At 35.4% G+C, this 22,593-nt stretch overlaps 1 pseudogene; it reads right to left on the reverse strand.

Annotated features, from left to right (window-relative positions):
* Nucleotides 1-18,783: 18,783 nt before the first annotated feature.
* LOC149167532 (cyclin-A1-4 pseudogene) lies at nucleotides 18,784-20,215 on the reverse strand (annotated as a pseudogene).
* Nucleotides 20,216-22,593: the final 2,378 nt, after the last annotated feature.

Below are 22,593 nucleotides of genomic sequence, written 5' to 3' on the forward strand. Positions count from 1 at the left end.
TAACCCCTGAGCAACTGGATCACTGTCTTGTTCACCACCTCTATTTGGCCATTTTTTTGGGATGAAAAGTTGTGTTCTTCTTCAGTCTGGTCTCCATAAAATCCCATAGGCTTGACCAAAACTTCCCAACAAATAAGGAATCTCGATCAGATACAATGGAAGTGGGTAACTAAAAATGCACCCAGACATGCTGAAAGAACAAATTCGTTGTTTGTTAAGCTGTAATCTATTTATTACAAGGTATTAAAATACACATTTCGCTAAACCTATCCACAATAACATACAAATAATCATGACCTTTTCTAGATTTTGGCAGTCCCCCAACAAAGTCCATGCAAACAATTTCCCAAGGATGAGAAGGAACTGGAAGTGGAGTGTACAAGCCTAGTTTTCTATTGTTGGGCTTGCTTTTAGCACACATGGTACACCGTTTAATATATCTAGAAATTGTTTCATGATTTCTTGGCCAATAACAAAATCTTTGCAGCTGTGCAACTGCTTTACTTACATCAAAATGACCTGATATTAGAGAAGTATGTGCTTCTCAGATTATGTTAACTCTTTTAGTTTGAGGAATGAATAACATTCCCAAATGATACAAGAGTTGGTTCTTAACATGATAATCCAATTCTTCTACTTGTTTGCCATGACTTAGAGTTGCATATACATATTTAAAATCTACATCTTGAGCATATTGCTCAATGTAGATTTCATGCAATACTGAGTTATGCTTAAGTATAGTAGATGCATTTATGATTGGTCTGGACAACATATCTGCAACTTTATTGTGTACGCCTTTCTTATACCTGATGACTACATGAAACTACAGTAGAAAACCAATCCACCTATATTTTCTTGATTGCTGCAATTTAGTTTGTGAGTGTAAATATTGAAGTGGTTGATGATCAATATGTATAACTGTTTCTTTGCCCAATAGGTAATGTTTCCTCTTTTTCACACTTTGCACTAATGCATACAATTCCTTTATCATATGTGGGATAATTAACTACTGCAGAATTAAATGTCCCAGAATAATAAAATATGGGTTTAACATGTTGCATCAACATTGTTCCCATGGCATAGTCACGGGCATCTGTTTCAATCTCAAATGGTCTTTGAAGATCTGGCAATGCTAGTACTAGTGCTATACTATTTTTTTCTATCAAGGTGTCGAAGGCCTTTTGTTGTGTGCCTCCCCACTGAAACACCTTCTTCAATACTGTCAAAGAATGTAAGGGAGATGCAATCAAGGAAAAGTTAGCAATAAACTTTCTCCAATATTGTCCAGCTCCTAGGAAGCTTCTAACTTCTGTAGCAGATTTGGGTTTAGGCCAATTCACAATGACTTCAACCTTAGAGGGATCTATCTTCAATTGACCACCCCCTATAATATTACCCAAATAATTCTAATATGTTTTTGCCAAATTCACATTTTGATAATTTAACATAGAGATTTTCTTTTTTCAAAACATCTAGAGTCTACTTTACATGCTTCAAATGTTCTTCCCATGTTTTACTGAAAACAAGAATGTCATCTAAATATACAATTACAAAATCATCAATAAAAGGTTGGAGTACGTCATTCATAACTCTCATGAAAGTTGCAGGAGCATTAGTTAAGCCAAAAAGCATAACTACCCATTCATACAACCCTTGATTCGTTTTGAAAGCAGTCTTCCATGCATCTTGTTCTGCTGCTCTGACCTGATGGTAGCCACTATGCAAGTCCAACTTGGAAAAGTTAACAACTTCTTTTAACCAATCTAATAGATCATCTATGCAAGGAAGAGGATAATGATTCTTGATCATTATTTTATTCAGTGCTTTGCAATCAATGCACATCCTCCATGAACCATCTTTCTTTCCCACCAACACGATTGGAGATCCGCATGGTGATTTGCTTGGTCTTATGAATCCTTTTTCGAGCAGCTCCTGTACCTACTTCTTGATCTCTGCATTCTCTAAAGTGGATAACCTGTAGATTCCGACGTTAAGCAATGGAGCATCTTGCTGCAGATTAATATTATGTACTATTTCCCTTTCAGGTGGCAAACCTTTAGGTTCTTGAAATAGGATATCATATTCTGAAACAACTTTCTCTAAAAAAACCTTCTGTTTGGCATCACAACCTTCAAATACATTGGTTTTGTCAGGGGTCTTTACCTTTACAACCATTAGTAAAAATTACTTGCATGAATTTACAATTCTTTTCATCTACCCTGAGTTAATGACAATGTAGTTATTTTTTAGCTGATGATCTCTTACAATATATTCTATTCCATCTTTTGTAAGTTGATACTTATTTTCAGCTCTATAGAAAATGGCTTTTCCTATCATACAAGTAAGGACTTACTAAAAAAATACCACATATATCCAAGGGAACTATATCTAACTCAACCTCATCTACAAATGCTGACCGAAAAGCAAACCTAAGTTTACATTGTCTAGTCACTTGTAGCTTTGCTTTATCACATACCCAACCTAATGGATATGGCTTCTTTTGAGGTGTGGTTAGTAGTCCCAATTTCTTTACAGTGGCTTTAGAAATCAAGTTTACTTGTGAACCACTATCAAATAAAGTATCAATCTTTTGATGCTTGGAAATAACTCTAATATGAAAAAGCTCATGCCTTTTCCTCTCATTTTCTTCATTATCAATAGATTGTGCAGAATTACTAGTAGATGCTTCAAAAATTTTACCTTTTATACCTGCTGCTGTGACTGTTGTTTCATCACCTGAGTCTGACCCCAAATCTTTCTGAATAGAAACAACAATCTTCTTCTTCTTTCCATCAAACTTCTTGGGTTTCAGATCCAGATGCAAAGACCAGCAGTGTCCATCATCGTGTCCCTCCTTCTTGCAGTGAGTGCATGAGGGTTTGTATCTCTATATAGCATTTGCCTTCCTCTCTTTCCATTTCTACTTCCTCTTTTCCTTGCTTTTTCTTGCGGTGGGTTTTGATGATCCCCCAATCTCTGGGTTCACATTTTTGCCTCTAGCATCCAGATGTGTAGCCTGAACTGGTACCTCATCTATGATAGTAGGACTAAACATGAGAATGGTGTGCCTCAAATAGCTGTGTAGACCACCTATATACTTCAACAAAGTTTGAGGTGAGTCTAGAGAAATGCCTAGAATTAAAGCTCTTTTTCTAAATTCCTAGGTGTAATTTTTTACACTTTGCCCCTTTAATTGGTGAATATTTTTCCACCTCATCATAGCTTGCTGCACATAAGCTAGTGGATGGAACTGTTTTTTAATAGAAGAAACAAATTCACTCCATGTAGAAAGAGTTTTACCATGCTTCTTCAAATGATTGTGTCCTGCCTTCCCACCACACTAGGGCAGTTGCTCCAAGGCGAAGGCTAGCCAGCTAAATCTTTCTCTTTTTCGAATCGATGTTCTACACCCTACAATATACATCAATCTGTCTAATCAAGTTACCTAGCTTTTCTCCATTTAATTCTCCATCATATATTGGCAAATCAATTTTACATCTAATTTAATCAAAGGGCTAGAAGGAGGTGTTGTTAGAGGAGGCTCCTTTCCTTTCCCTTTGCCTTCAGAATGGCTATCTAGAAGACGATCCTCTGTTCCATTGTCTTGTTTGGAGGTTGAAGAATCTTCACTTCGACCTTTCTTAAATTCTCGACACATCTCTCCTACCATGGCTCTCATGGTCATGAAACTGTCCATGAATTGAGAGTTTGATTACAAGGGATTTTCTTCTACCATTTTCCTCCTAGGATAGACTCCTCTTATTTCTAGGTTAGTCTCAACCAATTCTCCTTCTCCTAATCTGAGCTCTGACCAAGTTATCATTCCCATATCCAAAACAAGCTTGTCTAATCTTAGCAACCTAAAGCTTTGATAGCACTTGATTTGATATTGAGATCTAAGACAATTATTAAGGTATTACATACTCATGTGCATGGAAATGCCTATGCTACTTTCTGCAATGGATGGATAAGATTGTGAAATAAATAGACAATGAAGCAGTAAAAGAAACATAATAGACAACACACATAAACATAACAAGTTTAATAAGGAGTTCACCCAACACTCCTGGACTACATCTCCTAGTCCAACCTTTAGTGGTGAACTCTCTATTATGTCTTCAAAACAGAGTTTTACAATAGTGAGCTCAATTTGAGCCTAACACAATAGATAAAAAACAATAAGGCTTTACCTGGATCCCCAAGTCTATTCTAAGTACAGAGACTCTCCTCACTGACTCTCTATCTTTGCTGCTCTGTCTCGGAACTGCCTGTCTGTTTTCTATCAATTTGTGGCTTTAATGCCAATTTGTGATGTCTGTTCGTTTCTCCTTCTTGGGCTCTCTGGCTTCCTGACCTCTGTCCAGTGAGATCCCCCTTTGAGCATTAGCAATAATTGCTAAACACTTTCAAGGATGGTGGCCACCTGTACTTTAACGGAATAGGTCATCAGGCTTTAAAATCCTTCAAAATCTCGAAAACGGTCGTTTTCTGTTTACACAGAGAAATGCTGCAAAACACAGGAAAATATGCAAAATCATTGTTTATCGGATTTGAAATATTGTGCATCCGTCTTATAACTCCTATCAGTTCTACCTTTGTAGCGATATCACATCTCCAGCGTTGATTTGGGAGATCCAGATCCAACGGCTGTGGTTCATTTCGGGCGGCTCTTTCGTACAGAGGTTAACGCCCAAAGAGGGTGGTTTTCTCTCTCCTTAGCCTGGACACATGGCAGCCTATGTATGGGAATGGGCAGAGCCTGGCCCAAACCACTTACCACCATTGGCCCTCTTGAAATCCCGCTTATATCGTGATTTCCCTTTGTATTAAAAATCCATTTAAACACTGTAAAATCCCAGAAAACAGCCCATATCGGACTTCAAATATTATACACATGCATTCATAAACCCTTTTCGGGTGTGGTTTCATCGCATCATCCTAGTCCATTTTTATTTTATTTATCTGGCAGAAAATGCAAATACAAAGGAAAATGCAGTGTTCTGGACTTCAAAATATATACGATATCACCTATATTTCCATCAGGGCCGGCTATCGCGAGTTATGTTTAGATTGGCCCCGCTCCGTTAGGCTGCTCCGATGTGATGTTTCGATGCGATTGATCACAATTGCACATCACACATACCCTCGGCCATTTGGTAAGTGCTCCACTAACAATTGCCGATGTGATATGGCGATGCAACTTGGGACATCAATCTGCATGCTTGATCGATCGTCCTCATTGATCTTGTTGATCACTATCGTAATTGTTATATGATATGCACCGATATCCTCCGCCTACCCCTGCCGATTGTGATTTTCCGATCGGATCTAGACTGTTGACCAGCCAGACTAATGACTCCTATGCATTCATTGTTCAAGCCTATGATAAGCCTATTTTCCATTGTTTCTTGGTGTTTTTTGGTTGCCGATAGTGTTTTCCGATGTTTCTAAGGGTTCTTCCCATGCAATTGCTTTGATATTTTGAATGATTTTTAAAGACTTAGAGAGTATTCTAGGATCCATTTGGACCATTTCATAAATACATTTTAGGTGAACCTACTAATATTTTCTGACACTTACTTTTTCCGACAGTGAAAATAATCTCCAATGTCAAACCCATATAGATGGTATATTTTTCTGTCAACTCATAACCATTTCTTTCTGAGCATAACCATTTGATCTCGGTCTTAAGATGTTGGGTGCAATTGTAGCAAATGTTATGGCTATTGTGTGTTGTGAGTTGGGAATATGTTGGAAATCAATCCTTGGAACAAGCAAATGGGTCAAAGGAAATCAGGATCACTAAGGAACCCGTGAATTTTACAGATGACTTCTTTGAAATATGATGGTTAGATTGAATTTAAGCTAAATAGGAAATAAAAGGGGCAAACTTTCAGATTATATGACCTGTCAATCAAGGAGAGGTTGGATCAATTAGTACTTTTTGGTCAAATTTCCAATAGGGCTTTCAATTAGCTAGTATAATATGTTATGTTGTCAGCCTCGAAGTATAATGTGCTATTTATTGATCATTTACTAAAAGACGAGGCATTGTATCAAATAAGCTAAGTATTTGAAAACGATGTTGTACATTAATATTTCTCTAATAAACTTTTATTTACTTGCAACAAAAATGAAATTGAAGGAAAACACAAATTAAAACAATGGCATTCACTAAAGACTTACTGGTTTTCGAGAAGGGGTGGTGATACTGCCCGCTAGAGTTCTTCTTCCCTGCAATATTCTTAGCTCCAGAGGGATGATTCAACCTCATAGTGTCATTATCGACATTGTGGCTGATGATGATGGCGTAGTCTCGATAATCCCTAGCAAACGAACCCCGATCACCAACATTTTGTTCCACATTATAGATAATGGTTCCCTCTAGAATAGATCTCAAGGATAACATGTTACCTAGAGTCAAATCGGCCTTCTTTCCATAGTAAACCAACTGTCCCATGTACATACCTTCAGCTGCTACGAAGAGATCTTTCTAATGCTTGTAACAAAATGGGTGCCTAAAGGTCACCTTGTAGAGGGGAGTGTCGCGGCGAGGCTCATGCATTATTTCTGTGACAATTCCCCTATTGTATCCATTACGCTTGCCATAGTCGAGGCTTCTGAAGCATGCAAGTACCTTCATGTGCTTCTCTGTGAACGAATAACATGACCCATGTCTCCAAACCAGAGGAGATCACTACAGAGTGTTTGGATATGCTATGCCTCCGAAATTGGAAGTGATAGATATGGTCATACTTACAACCTGCATTTACACTGGTTTCAGTGTGGAGGAAAAAAGATGAAAATTTAGCAATTCAATTCGTATATCAAATAGTTTGGGAAAGATTCCATTCGATTTATAGGATTAGTTTATCACCCAACAGTATGGAAATTGGGTTGAGAGTTTATGCTATATCCACACATGTAGACCGGTGATCCCTAAAAGCCAAGATAAATGGTGGGATGCAAAAATTTGAGTTGTGAAGTGAGTCAATGTGTAAAGGAAATTAAATGAAATTTTAAATATATTAATATTAAAGAAATTTTATAAATTGCGGGATCGCAGAATTTCAGTTGTGAAGTGAGTCCATGCATAATGGAAATTAATTGAAATTTTAAATATATTTATATTAAATAAATTTTATATATTTTTAATATTTAATTTTTAATTATATATTTATTATGATATTTATTCAATTAAAATTTCTAATAGGTTTATATAAGAAGAAATTTTATATATTTTGAATATTTTATATTTAGATTTTAGATTAAAGCTTTAAATTTTGAAAATAAAATGATTTTTGGAGGGAGGTTTTTTTTTTTGGTGAATGGTAATTTTAAAATTGTTTATATTTGTCAAAATTAATAGAAATTGTTTAAATTTCAAAATTAAGAAATGAGAAAAAGTAGTGGATGTTATAGAAAGAAAACTACATATTTGTTAACCTTTAAGATATATGGTGTCCAATTTTTTTCAAATTGAAAAATTATTCTTCGAATTTTTATCGTATCATATTGAATTTGAATGTGAATTTGAATTCGAATTTGATTACTATGGTTTGGAGCAATGTGATTGAAAAGGTTTTCTCTATACCCAGCGATTGTTTGACGCAAATTTCATGATTTCATGATTCGTCTACTCAAGGCTCCAAATGAAGGGATTGCAAAAAAATGAACTATTACATGATTTACTAGCGTGGAATACATATATTGTGAGGGCGGTAGAATCAATCATGCCATGGACAATACAATGTGAATTCAAACTGTGCAAACAATCCATCCGAAAATGCTCGCTACACAAGTACTGTGGTGAAATTTCACAATATAATAGGTATGGAAGATATGGAATTGGTAGTTCCCAACTAGTTGTTCCTAGTTAAATTTCCATTATAAGCACCAATAGAATCTGAAACCACTCAGCTGGTTGAGATGTTGGGCTTTGGGGTCACCAAACATGCAGATCTATCGAAAATCCTGCCCCACCACAGGATCGGTCGAGTTCTTTCGTCGCAGAAATAATGCGAAGTTGTAAAATAATAACAATAATCAAGGAATGATCTACTATTTATAGCCCCTAGGGTTTACCACCAAAGCAACCAAAACCCCAAATTTATGACCTCTACAATTTAATCATTTTTTCCTCGTGATCAATCAATTCCAGTCCACACAGTTATACCACGATGGCAAAACATTCTCAATGAGAGCTGAAATTTGAATGAGAAAATAAAATTAGAGGAACACGACAAAAAACAAAGCAAGAAAACTAAATTGTGAGAAAAGAGAAAAACAAGGAGATTGAAAAACACCTTAGAATCCCAACAATTTTAAGCGCAAAAATACAGGATTCGAGCAAGCATGAGAACATGGTGGAAATATGGCTGGAAAAATTATGTAAATGGGAGAGGCTTATTGATCTCACATGCATGTGTTGCAATCAAGCCAACCTGGAGCCTTCGCTTGTTTCATATGATCCCCCTGTTAATTTCTTTCGAAATGCCGATTTTTACCCATAACATCCAACCTCACAATTAGGGAAATATTTATTTATACTCCTCTCACTTGCAAAGGAGTTCTATTTGAGCCTAATTCCTCAAATGAGATATTAAAATTGATTTTCAAATAAAATTAAATGGTTATATTTATAAATATTAAAAGTTAGTTTTAATTTGCCCCATGTTGTAGATCATGATAGAATAGGTTGTTAAGGTATTTCTTATGATGTTATTGGTTTAAAATTCAATTAGCTCAGTGTGTCATGTGTGAGGCAATGTGGGTACACTTATAGGTGATTGTGGTAGTGTATAGAATCGGTCCCGTGTCACGTAAGTACAAGCTTGCTATAGTTGTAGATTCTACCATTACAAAAAATAACAATAATAATATTAATCTTTTTATTTTTATTTTTATTAAATTAATTATTTATCAAAATTAGACGTTATTAAAATCACATGATTTTATTGCAAGTAGTTTAGGTGATGGAAACAAGGGAAACTAATTTTCTTGAAAGCATTTTATAAATTGTGTCTCCACTCAAACAATCTCATAGCAAAAAAATACTTTACTCCACTGAGAATGCCTACTAGGAAACTCTTAAGAAAGCCACCCAATGTCACCTTTGTGGCCTTCTCTCACTCTTTAGACTACAACAAGGATATCCTTATCCAAGGGGGAATCCTTAAAGAGTGAGCTAATCTAGGTCATTGAGTAATGAAAGGAAGTTCCTTAATGAAGAATAGTGATTTCACACCACTCACTCTCAAAGTAAAAGGCGAGGGATAAGTTTGCAAATAGTCAAACAAACCATGATTTATTCACAAATTTTGAATGATTTTATTTATACAACTATGCTTATTCATGCAATGATATTATACTTGAAAAATGAAATATGAAACTCACTCAAATAACCATATAACATGAGATACTAGTGAAGAATATATGCAATGGCACAATAAAAATAGAAAATGAATCATAAATTGCGTCCATAAAAGTAATGCATTAGATCATTCATTCGTCGTATGCATGAGCATTGGATATTGAGAGTTCATTATCATCATCAAGATACGATTCCACAATTAAGAGAGCATACCCCAATAATACTAACTATGTTTGGGACAACAAAGAGTTATGGGTTTGGGATTATAAATAAAGGAAATATTCAAACTTGTTGCTTTTACTAGGGACAATCAAGACCAAAAATTTGAATCTAGACTACCAACACATTTAATGTAACACTCAAATTTTATCCATTTATTATTAATTTATCACTATTTGTAGTTGGGTAGTTTGTAACCATAGAATTGTAACCCAAATGATGTATTTGTAACATTCCAAAGTGTGGGATTACAACTAATGAACTATGAGAAATACCATTAGCATGTGAGCACAATAACCATTATGTATCTAGAACAAATTGCCATTAAAGCACCCTTAAACAATAATAATTTCCATATGTCAACATCAAATATTGAAGAATTGAGTGTATTGTCTAAATTGTGTGCAGAGTGCACCAATAGTGCCACTATTGGGCTTCTATGACTATCTTGTTATGTGTGTAATTAGGATGTGGATTCCAAATTAGAAAGTGAACATACATCTATAAAAAGGCAAGTAGGTAAACCATTAAGACAATATTAAAAATAGTGAATTGTAAGCCTTATGAACCAAGTCATTTCACATTCCCATGAATTGATTTTCATAAGTGTGTGGTTAAAATGTAAAATGTGTTAAAAAAATGTAAGCAATAAATGTATCAAGAACAAAATTTCACCATGATTCAAATTTGTAAACCCTTTTCACAATTATTAAAGAGCTTAAATATGAAGGTGTTTCATTCATTCATGTACTCTTGTGAAGCTTAAGATTGTTTATTATGTCATAAATATGTTACCTAGATATGTGAAATCCAACATCAACACGTAAAAATATGATATTGTGTCCTTACAAGTAAAACACTAATGATTTTTAATTTAGGTTAATCATTTTAATTTTGTCAATTATTATTTAGTCATACATTTTAGTCCTAAACTAAATTAGTCATTTAAGTTAGTCACTTTTAGATGATTCACTTAATATCTAGTCATATATTTTATCCCTAGACTAAATTAGTCATTTAAGTTAGTCGTTTTTAATTCGGTCACTTAAAATTGCTCAAATTTAGTAGTAATTCAATTGAAATAATTGTGGTGACTAACTTTCTTAATCTCGTAGTCACTAATCTCTCATTTTTTACTAGTGTTACATCCCCAAATGGCTTTCGGAAGAGATGTGGAACTCCCCATAGAGCTCTAACTAAAACTCTGATAGGAAAAAAAAATATTGCAATGGACCCTTAACATCAAATTACAGCTAGGGAAACCTCTCTCATTTGATTCCATTAGCTAAAACATGTTTTATTTGATGCTATGAAGAAGTAGTGTTTTATTCAATAAGAGATAATGTAATTTTTTCGAAAACGTTCTATTTTAGAAGACAATAATTCCAAAAATTGTTGGTATCTTGCTCATGTGGTCCTTGGCGAAACACACTTGCAGAAGACTACAAAATAATTATGTTGTTGGGTCTGGATTTTAAGCCCTTGAAAACAATTCTCATTATATCGGTGTAGGGATTCAAGAAGTGAGTTACAACTGACATTAAAACAACAATTTAGAATCCAATCGAAAAACCCCATTAATCACATTATAGTTCTAAAATTGAATGACAACTAGGAGTACCTCTCTCATTTGATTCCACTAGCAATGGCACTAGATGTTTGAAAGGAAACATCATAAGGCATAAATTGAAGAATAATTGTGACATGTAAATGATCATTGAAGCTAATATTTAGTAAACAAGATTCCATGCAAAGGTACAAGATGAAAGTAAGTGATTTATGTTATGTGAAATTTACCGAATGTATAATGTTTCTAAGGTACATTGCCTCTTGAAAAAAAAAAAATGTAAACAACATGATGGTTATCCTTCATGGATTAAATTTTCATAACAAATTGTTTGAGATATCCGAGAGTCCAAGAAGCAATAAGAAACTTGCAAAAGAAATATTTCATTCAAAATATATAGAATGACTATTATTATTTTAAATATGAAAATTAACTCTTAAAATTGACTATAATGAGTTTGCATGCGAATATTTCGTTCAAAATATATAGAATGACTATTATTATTTTAAATATGAAAATTAACTCTTAAAATTGACTATAATGAGTTTGCATGCGAATTTTGTTATAATGAAATTGGAGTGAATGAAATTAAACTCACCTTTGTCACAGGAATTTCAATACTTCTAGTCGAAAATGCATAGGGAACAATGGCATATCAAAGGCCATTGAAGCTTTATCCGTAATTGAATATGAACATTTCTTGATTTCTAGTTCATTCATTTTTTTCGCATTTTGTAGCATTCATGTATGTGGATTATACGTTTCACACTAGATTTTATTTTGAGTAATAATTGTAAAGTTGGTCGAAGACGGTATAAGGATATGCTTGGATTTAGAACTCGTAGAAGAAAAGAATCTCTATTGTGAAATGTAATTATTGCTGCCACTATTCATTGCAGTAACTATATAGTTGTGATATATGCGAGTCCATACTTCATGTTTCAGAACATAGATAATCTTAAAAGAAAGTAGTTAAAAAATATAATAACAATGTAATATTTGTAACTATGTGTAAATTTGATTATTGTTAATAGATAGAAATGGTATACCATAAAAATAGATTGAGGTTAACAATTATGGGAAACTATTTGGAGATGTTAACATATGGATTGGAGCAAGTCTGAGGAGACATTGAATGAATAATTTCTTCTACATGTTTTCTAGGAGAAATATTTTGTTGTCTTTCATCTTTATGTAATGATCCAAATTGAATGAGAGAGATCTTGTAGAGAAGGGACTCTTGAGACCTTGTTCAGTTTTTCCAATCTCTATTGTTGCTTTTGGTAATTTCTTACCCTAAGATATATGTATAGTTAATGTCAAAGTCATCTTTGTGGAATTTTCATACACCCATTTCTTTTTATCGTTGGAATAGGCAAGTGAGTCAGATTTCTTTCATCCCAAGGAGGCCAGATGTATTTGGGAAAAGCTACTAAAACAAATGTTGGATGTTGTGGAGGTGCAGTTCATTATTTGTAAAATATGGATAAAATTTGCTCGAGCTAATCATTAACCAGTCCTGCTAAAACCCAAAGGTTGAATGTTAGCATTAAGTTTTGGCCTTTCCATAGCAAGACAATTCGCTCAAGTTCCTCGTCTTCTAAGGAAAGGCTAGAATATGTGTTGTCCTCTTCTACCATGGATCTTGTGATAGGAATCTCTTCATTTTATTGTCAATACTCATATGGAAGGCAATGTTATTGACATATGTGATGGATGTTACTTGGTAGACAAACAAAGGGTATGTTATCAACATCCAATTGTTGAAGCTTTCAGTCGTACAAATCCATTTACAACTCTAGATGGCTCTATTGTTCACAAACTATATTTTTAAAAGAAAATGTAGACAACGAACGCCTAACAAATCTACATGAAGTGAACATTGAGGGGAAATTTTGGAGCCTAGAAAAGGTACACTCTGGAATAATCGATGATATAGGTCAAAATGATTTTGAAACCAGAAAGAGTGAATTTTCTCAACTTAGTCATAAACAAGATCTCACCTTATCTATATTCTGTTGTCAGCCTTTGAAATGTGAAATGTAAGGATTGTTTTATTTTTCTGTTGATGGAAAATAATTTTGCACAGAATTTGTCCATCTTGGGCTGTAAGTATTTCCCTTCTCTAAGTGCAACGAAGAAACTATGAGTTGATGCTCCATTACCAAGAGTTTTAAGCTTGCAGTGTAGAATAAAATTTTGTGCTTTTCCTATGAGGAAAAATCTCATTAAAGTGTGAAGCATGTCTTAGTGCAGATAGTTCATCATCATGTAAGATTCATGTGATTTTTCTTTTGAAATTGATAGGAAAAAGAAGATCAATTTCTAGGTTACTAGCCCAACCACCGGATAAGTTGAACCAAACTGATTGATATCATACTTGTGCATCCTTTGTTTCTATCCATCCTGAGGTTCATCTTGTCTCCCCCATAAATGCCCCTTTATGGAAAGGTATAACAAGGAAGGTGGTTATGAATTTGTACCCTGATCTGTTATTCGTGCTTAAACCATTGCTACAGATACTGGCTACGGATATGTAGTGTAAGCCCCTACCTTTGTTGTAGCTATCCCTTACACTGAGCCTCCTTCTCCTTCTTCTAGGAGTAAGGTGGCTTCAGCATAGCCTCTCTGCCAGAAGTGTGTTAAAGTCAAGTCACTAAGGTAGTTATTGAACGCCTCAATATGTATTGAATTAGAGATTTGTATAATATATTAGATTTTTGGTTTATAATATGAATGTAATGAACAATTTACATACATATATCCTTCACTTCACTTCTTTCAGTGCAATGAAAAGAAGTAACTGGAAAGATATATTTTACATCTAAGTTAGTATTTTTCCAGAAACCATTAAAATCATTCATTTCTTTTCATTTCGTATTTCGGTGTCTTCTATATACTCTACAATGCGGTTACCTTCAATTTCCTAAAACTGGAAGTGCCAAATTTCCGCTACAGGATTAGCCTCAATGGTGTTTGCTTCTGCGGAGTCTACGGATATGGGAGTCTTTGTTTCGGAATCACCTTCTGCCTAAGCATCCTTCGCAGAGTCATCCCTTGCGGATGCCTCCTCTATGGAACATATACTCAGAAATTATAGGTGGTCCATCTATGGGAAACATTGGATGCATTAAATCACCCTAGAAAATGGTGTACCCTCCCCAAAAATTCAGAAGGTGTAACATATAATTTCCCGTAGTTTTAACCAATTGTGCATCTACTTCATTTTGATAGTGAGTGAAGCAATTCTCGCTTACAAAGTCCTTCTTGGAGAAAGACAATAAAAAACAAATCAGTACACCTTTCTCTAATAAAGTTGCGTAGAATTTAGAAATCATTGGAGTAGACGTGACATTTAAATACCATAATGAGATCAGAATTGTGAATCTATATAGCTTGCATTCATGGCTACGTCTTGGAACTATCTGGTTATTTGCTATACAGTGTGCATTATTCAATTTTAAATGGGCAGTTTAAGTTTAAATGCCCATATTAATTGATGAGATGAACTAATCTCATGAGACCGTCTTAATAATATCAGGATTACTTGGATCCATAATTCTAAGACAGGACACGCGGTAATACTTGCCACAGGATGTTTCGAGACGAACATTTTTTCCATTGAAATGATGCACTCCTGCCTTCAAATGATGCACTCCTACCTGAGAAAGCATAGCAAAATACTCATTATCCAGGATATTTTCATAGGGTTGATTGATGAAGAGGCTGCCTTGAAATGATGCACTCCTACCTGAGAAAGCATAGCAAAATACTCATTATCCAGGATATTTTCATAGGGTTGATTGATGAAGAGGAGGATGAGATAGAGAAAGCTTGGGCTATTCAAATAATAAGAAAAGGTCCTACCTCATACATCTCAAATTTAGTTCTACTTCTTATCCTATGTGTAAAAAATATTCCACTAAGAAAATGAATTCCATTGTAGGTAAATATGCTATAACTATATATAGTTTAGCATTGATCGAGTGGAGAATTTAAAAAAGCTAGAGAAAATATTTCACTTTCGAATTATCCAAATTAACAGAATATAAGAGAAAGTTATGCACGTGGTAACAATTCAGAAAATAAAAATTCAAATTTGGGAGGAAAACATAAAAGCAAATCTACTCAAATTTATTTACAATGAAATAAACCAAACATAAATGATGAAGTAATAAGGGGTGAATCTTGTTCAAGTAATTTTCCGTTCTGGTTAATATTATAAAAAAATAAAAATAGAATGTGCCAGTCTCATGGCTAATGATCCTCAAGATTAACTCTGCAGCTAAAATACAAGTGAAAAATGGTTACTAATACCCATAATCATAATCTCGATTTTCAAAAAAATATTTAAATTTTTGTGCATGGTAGACATGGTCATTTATATGACAACATCAATCAAGCATATTATCTAAAGAAAATTGAAGAATAAACGGAGCTTAGGCAAGAAGCACTTGCATAAACATAAGTATATGTCCTAAAGGTGTGAGAATAATGAAGAAATAGGATTAGTTAGCTATAGTTAGTTATTGAACAGAATAGTTGGTTGAACAGAATAGTTAGTTATTGAACAGAATTGAGTTCCTATATAAGTGAAATGTAATTGAGTAAATGAATAAAAAGTCAGTGAGTTTTATATTTTAATATGGTATCAGAGCTCAGGGTCTGAGCTTGGGTGAGAGCGCAGGTGTGGAAGATCCGGCTCCCTGAGACCTGCGTGCGTGAGGCCAGACTTGCTGTGTGTGTACCCGAGTTGGCGTGGTGAACCCCAGTTCCTGAGGGCGTTGTGCGTTTTCTATTTTAGTTGCAGCGTTCTCTCGGCTACAACAGAGTCTACGTTCGCTGCTGACGGGGACTGCGTTCTCCCGGCCACAACAGAGTTTCAATACGGGGACTGCGTTCTCTCAAGGACACGCAGATGCTATGCACGCCTCCTCCGACATATACAAAAACAATGCCACGGCGGTCTCACAAACTACAGCAGCAGCGGCGTTGGCGACCTCAAATGCCGCGTCGGCAACTTAATCCGCAGCTTCAGGGGGCTCGAAGGGGTTGTCGCCACAGTTCACAACAGAGGAAATCGACTCAGTCCTCACGCGGCAATCCTTGTCCTCACGCGGCAATCGTCTGCACACTGCCCACTGCACTGACTGCAACTGCAACTTAAACCCAAAGTCGCAAACTGAAGACGCACAAACAAATGCTCCAACTTAAAATAAATACACAGACAAATACATGGACAAAAACACCAGCAAAGTTCTGGACGACGGTTCTCGACAGCTCCAGTGGGTTCTGGACACACTGGTTCTCACAACAGCAACTGCTACTGCTACCCGAGTCCTTGACAGGGGTCTTGGCAGCAAATACGCAAACCCACAACAGCGACGCCCTCTGGCCGGTTCTAGACAAGATCAGCAATGATCTCAACAGACCTCCACGCAGCAGCACAAACTCTCTGCACAAACGCAACGCACACACTCACTGCACAACAGACTCTCCGCATCAAACTGCACAACGCCTCCGGAAATGGCGTTCAATACTTGCTGAAATAGGATTTGCCAGCAATCCAGAGACAAGCAGTGACTGGACCGCACTCCTAAAAAGATATCTACCTAGACAAATTGCTGTTACACGAGCAAAGCGTGACTGGGAGATTGATATTCTTGCTCGCTACCGGTCACTGGAGCATCTGTCCAAGGATGATTCAAGGCAGCAACTTCTTCGTATTCTAAAATCACTTCCTTATGGGAACTCAGTCTTTTTCAGTGTTCGGAAAATTGAAGATCCTATAGGACTTTTACCAGGACGGATCATCTTGGGCATAAATAAGTGTGGGGTTCATTTCTTTCGTCCAGTCCCAAAGGAATATCTACATTCAGCTGAATTAACCTTCTGGACTTGAAATATATGAAAAGCGTATACAAGAGATGTCCAAAACCATAGAAGAAACTCAAAACCTAACTGCTTTCTCCGGAATGCCAAATTAAAACAGAACTTTCAACAGAACCAACTTAAAATAGAACTTTCAACAGAACTCGCCTCAGGCATACAAACTCGGACTCACGCCTCTCCACGCTCAACGGCGGGATCAAATCTTGACTGCTTTCTGCAAACAGGCACGGCTCTCAGATGGCAAGGATCTGCACACAGCAAATCTTCTCACGGCTCTCCCGCTGCAACACGTTCCACACGCAGCAACGCTTCCACACGCCAACACACAGCAACAGCCTCACGGCTCAGGTTCCACACGCAGCAATTGCAGGGAGTCTTCCACCAACACGACTCCGCCTCACAGCTCTCACGCTGCACCACGTCCGCAGGGAGTCTTCCACCAACACGACTTCGCCTCACGGCTTTTTGCAAGTTTCTGTTCACCGTTTCTATTACCGTGGTCATATTCTTTTTCAGTCGGCCGGTTTTCTTTGCCGAGAGAGGCTGTAGAAAAGGCGTTTTGTTTGAAGTGTGATAAAGCTAACTGATATGTCTATTTTTTTAGACTTTTTTGACGATGATCCTTTTAATGATCATTTTCTCATGAACCCGTTTGGGATTAGCAGTATTCTTGAGTCCATTGACAAAGAGTTTCATGTTGTTGAGGATCATGTTGTTGAAGAAATCACTCATGTTGAAGAAATCACTCATGTGGTTGAGGATCAAGCTGTTGAAGACATCAATGTTGTTGAGGATCATGCTGTTGAAGAAATCACTCATGTTGTTGAGGATCACGTTGTTGAAGAAATCACTCATGTTGTTGAGGATCAAGCTGTTGAAGACATCACTGAGATTAAAACTTGCCCGGTTGTTAGAAGTGTTATTGGATCTACTTTCAAAGATGACTGCATTTTGGTGACTCCTTCGTTGGTTTCCCATGGAAAGTGGGGAGAACATGAATTAAATTACCTGGTTCGAGATCTTGCATTGCCTCTCAATCCAAAAGAGGTTGTTGACGTTAAGTATGTACGCAAGGAGCAAAGGAATTTCATAAGGAAACCCAAAAAGGTGAAGATGAAACTGCATCAGCAATGGAAAAGGAACAAGCATGGACCTTTTAATAAGAAGACAAAAATGAAATGTTTTGTTGTAAGCCTAGCTGAGACTTAGACCAGCAGGCAAGATAAAGTTTAAGTCGTCATCATTAAGAATATATAGTTTGTTATATAGTTTGTTATATAGTTGGAATTAAGGGGGAGTGATAGAAAGGTATTAATCCCAACTACCCTCTGTTAATGCAGTAGTTACAGCAGATGTTCAAAGTACAAGTTCTAGAAGTCAGTTAGGTATGGTAGAAAATCCATTTCTCCATTAAGGGAGGATGTGAGAATAATGAAGAAATAGGATTAGTTAGCTATAGTTAGTTATTGAACAGAATAGTTGGTTGAACAGAATAGTTAGTTATTGAACAGAATTGAGTTCCTATATAAGTGAAATGTAATTGAGTAAATGAATAAAAAGTCAGTGAGTTTTATATTTTAATAAAAGGACCAAGATGAATTCAATTTCAGTGATGAATACACATTTCACGAATATGAAAAACAAAACCACCTGCATCCATTTGAGATGTAGCCAAATGAAGATGTGTGCCACATATTAATTTGATTTTACTCACCTCATTATCTATGAGGAACTAAGGATCAATTACTGGAGGTGGAAACAAGTCTGCCACACATTTGAACTTAGGTTGGTTGTACTTGTCCCTTATTGCACCCAATGTGCAACATTTTCAGTTCAATTGCAAGTAGTGTACGGTGAAAATACAATCTCCCATGTCTGATACGTTATAACCTATGTAATGTTGTAGGTTAGAATGCCAAGGGTGAACCATAGGGTCAAGGGTCATTCTTGCCACAAATACAGCTGTTGCAGCTATTAGAGATGGTAGATACTGGAGAAAATCATATTCTACAAGCCTGAGCTCTCCAAGATAGTTTTCCATGAATTCCAAATGCAAGCTTGAAACCTTACACAATGCTTGAGGTGCTCGGATGAAATTCCTGGGAAAGGTCTTGGTGGTTGGTGTTTTCATATCATATTGCAAACAGTTCAAAACACTAATTTTCGTTTCCAACACTTCTTCCTTTTTGTAGGTATTATCAGTAATATAGAAAAATTCTTCTACTGGAGGAGAAAAAATTTATTCATACTTTGAGACAACGCGCATGCAAGGAACCCCTAAAAGTTGTATCCTTTTTCTATTGACTACATTTGTAGAGAGGAACAACTCAATATAAGATACTGATAAATAAAGTGTGTCTGGGACAAGCCTGTACTCCTCTTATACCTTAACAAACAAATCAATGAGTACAATCCTCATGTTCGCATTGATATCACGCTGAATGGTTTTCATAAAATTGGCCTAAGGGCCATATCTTGAGCTCTACAACTCGCATATTCGCATGGATATCTGTAACATAGGTAGTACACATCTGAGCATGTTTTTATTCTGAATCAATTTCAATGAAATCCGAACAGCTAGACCGTCCCACATCTTCATGAAGCATTTCCATAGGAATATTTGGGTTGTTTTGGTATACGTAGAGACTGAAATGTTGACTGTTGCTTCAAAGAAGAAAATGCTGCTTTATTAACACTTATTATAATCTCTTTCTCATTTGGTTTTTCCACTGAGAGTTGGTAATGTGGGTGTGCTGAAATTTGCTCAACAACTGGATTAAGTTCTTTAGCAGTGTCACGTACTTCTTTTAGAAGGTTCACATTATTATTTTCCTTGTCAACTCCAATTGCATTACCAGATTACAAATAGCTGGTGAAGTCTCTTTTTTAATCTCTACCTCTTGAGCAATCTTCTTGTTATTCAGAGGAAATCGGCGGCATCGTCCCTTAGCATTTTCATTCTGAGATACACATTTGATAACATTGCACGTCGTTTAAGGGGTTCAACGGCAACATTAGATCCATAAATATTTGACTCCGTTGTTGCACGCTTTCCTTTTTACTTTACTTTGGGCTGGCGTAAGAGGTGGAAGGGCATGGTTGAACATGGAATTTTCAGCCCTCGCCTTTCTAACGCGAACATTGGATGCCTGCGTTCCAGTCATTTATATTTTGTAAAGTTCTAAACAAGACATCTTTACACCTTTCAATTTGTGTAAATCGAGAAGCAATATTCAAAGATCCAGCCACGACAGTTTACCAGTACTTGCATCCCACCCAAAGGATCACCATGGCAGATCAACCTATTCCAGCTAATATCAGTAAGACCAACGGAACTGCAGTAAAGAGTTTCCATTTTTTTATATACATATAGAGGAGCTCCTTGAGAAGATTTGATCTCAGGTTGGAAGGTCCTCTTCAAAATCTCGTACCAGGCCCTCCTTTTCTCTGCACCTTAATATGAAGAAAACACCACCTGGAAACCCACATTTACTCACCAAGCACCACTCACTCACCCATTTTCAAATTTCAAATTGTGTCGTGAAACTTTAAAATGTACATAACTAGTTGGCTTATTTTATGGCATATTTAAGTGTTCTGCAATATTCAGTTTGTAAAAGATTAGATGTAGAACTCGATAAAACAATGACTTATATTGTGCAACTAGAATGCTCTAAATTTAAAGTGCATAGTGAATTAAAGTGCGTAGTTCTCAAACATTCTTCTAATCCAAAATAGTAGTTGAGTCGTATGCTTTGTTACTAAGCGAGGGTTGGTATGAAAAATTTAATGGATATTTTTTTTTAATAGAATGGTCACATTTTTGGCTTCCATATAATAGTAAGACTAATAAAATTAAAATGACAAGGAAGAGGTATATGAAGTATATGATTACTAATTTGAATGATTCAAATGTGTTCATTGTCTTCTTTAATTGTATACTTTTAATTACTATTTTGAATTTTTTCTTTGGAAATTTATTGTTGAATGCTCACCTTAATTTTGACTTTTTTCTTTGGAAATTTATTGTTGAATGTTCACCTTTTGTAAATGTGTGTAATCAATCTAATATCTTTCACTAAGCTTAGTTTGTTGTAAATAATTTTATAAGTTATGTAAGAAGATGTACAAAGTTATTTTCAAAATTAGTAAATTTTGATGTAAATTAGAATGTATGGTTTTTATCTTTTGATGGCTATATGTCAAGTTCATGTGCAAGGTCTTGATTCACTCTTACATATCATAATGGATAAAAATATAAATATTTGATGTCTTTTCACTTGAAATTTCCATGCACAAATAATGTCACTAAGTATGAGGCTTTGACATGAGGTCTTAAAATAGTGATATATTTGGATGTGAAAAAGCTCCAGCTGGGATTTACAAATAGTTATCAAGCATTTAAGAAATTCAATTCATTGTATTTTAATCACCTTAATAATTATAGAGATTAGACATGGATTATTATTTCTAATTTTGATACATTAAATATTAATTATGTACATTGAAGTCAAAATGCAAATGCAAATTTATTTTAAAGCACAACTATTATATTTATACCATTGGGAAACTTTTCTATGGATATGTTTTCTGATGAAAAGTTTTGTTGGCCTCCTATACCAAACAATATTACAAACTGCATATTTTTTGATGATGATGCCCATATTTTAGAATTCCTCACATATGGAGATATTGTTAAGGCATCAACCATTGCTAAAAATTGACATTGTGATCAAATTAATACATTGTCTCTAGATGCAAAACCAAAGAGTGAGAGAACTTAATACTTAAATATGTGGTTTGAATGGAGAAGTATGATACTCGAAAGATAAGTTCAAGGGGGAAATAAACTATAAATCCAATACCTATGAAATGCGATATTAGGTAATGAATATTTGTAATAAATAGTACCCAAAAAATATTAATCTAGGTATTAGATCTGTGCGTATTGAGAGGGCTACATTTTTTAATTTCCTCAAGGAATATAAATATTTTTTCCTCCTAGAATTACACTGATTCAATGACCCCTCACACTAAAATCATTGAGGATGTGATATAATTCAAGAAATATATAATCCCACTCAATAAACAATCTTAGATATGTATTCAACAATATAATAACAAATGAAAATGAATCTCAATAAGTTTTTGGAGGAAAAAATAATATTTATCATTCATCATTCCCAATGGGTATCCAATATGGTCCCTGTTACGAAAAATAATGGAGAAATCGAGATTTGCATTGATTTAAAAAATATCAATAAGGCATTAGATAAATATAACTACCTTATTCCAACTGTGCAACACATCCTCTAGTGTGTTTTAGGTTCTAAAATGTTGTCTATGTTGGATGATTTTATTAACACCCTCACTCCAACCCTTGAATTGTAAATAACATGTGCATGAAAATATTAGGCTAGTGGGGATACCATGTCAATGTGCATGTATGTGTATAGGTTTTGGGGCGAGATTGTGTGTGAACATATGCTTTTATGTGTTTTGAGGCTAAAAAGTCAGGTGTTGTAAATGTGATATTTCATGC

Source organism: Pinus tabuliformis, chromosome 5_1, assembly GCF_031772625.1.
Source record: "Pinus tabuliformis cultivar Carrire ecotype Pingquan chromosome 5_1, CPIR1, whole genome shotgun sequence".
Taxonomy (NCBI): Eukaryota; Viridiplantae; Streptophyta; class Pinopsida; order Pinales; family Pinaceae; genus Pinus; species Pinus tabuliformis.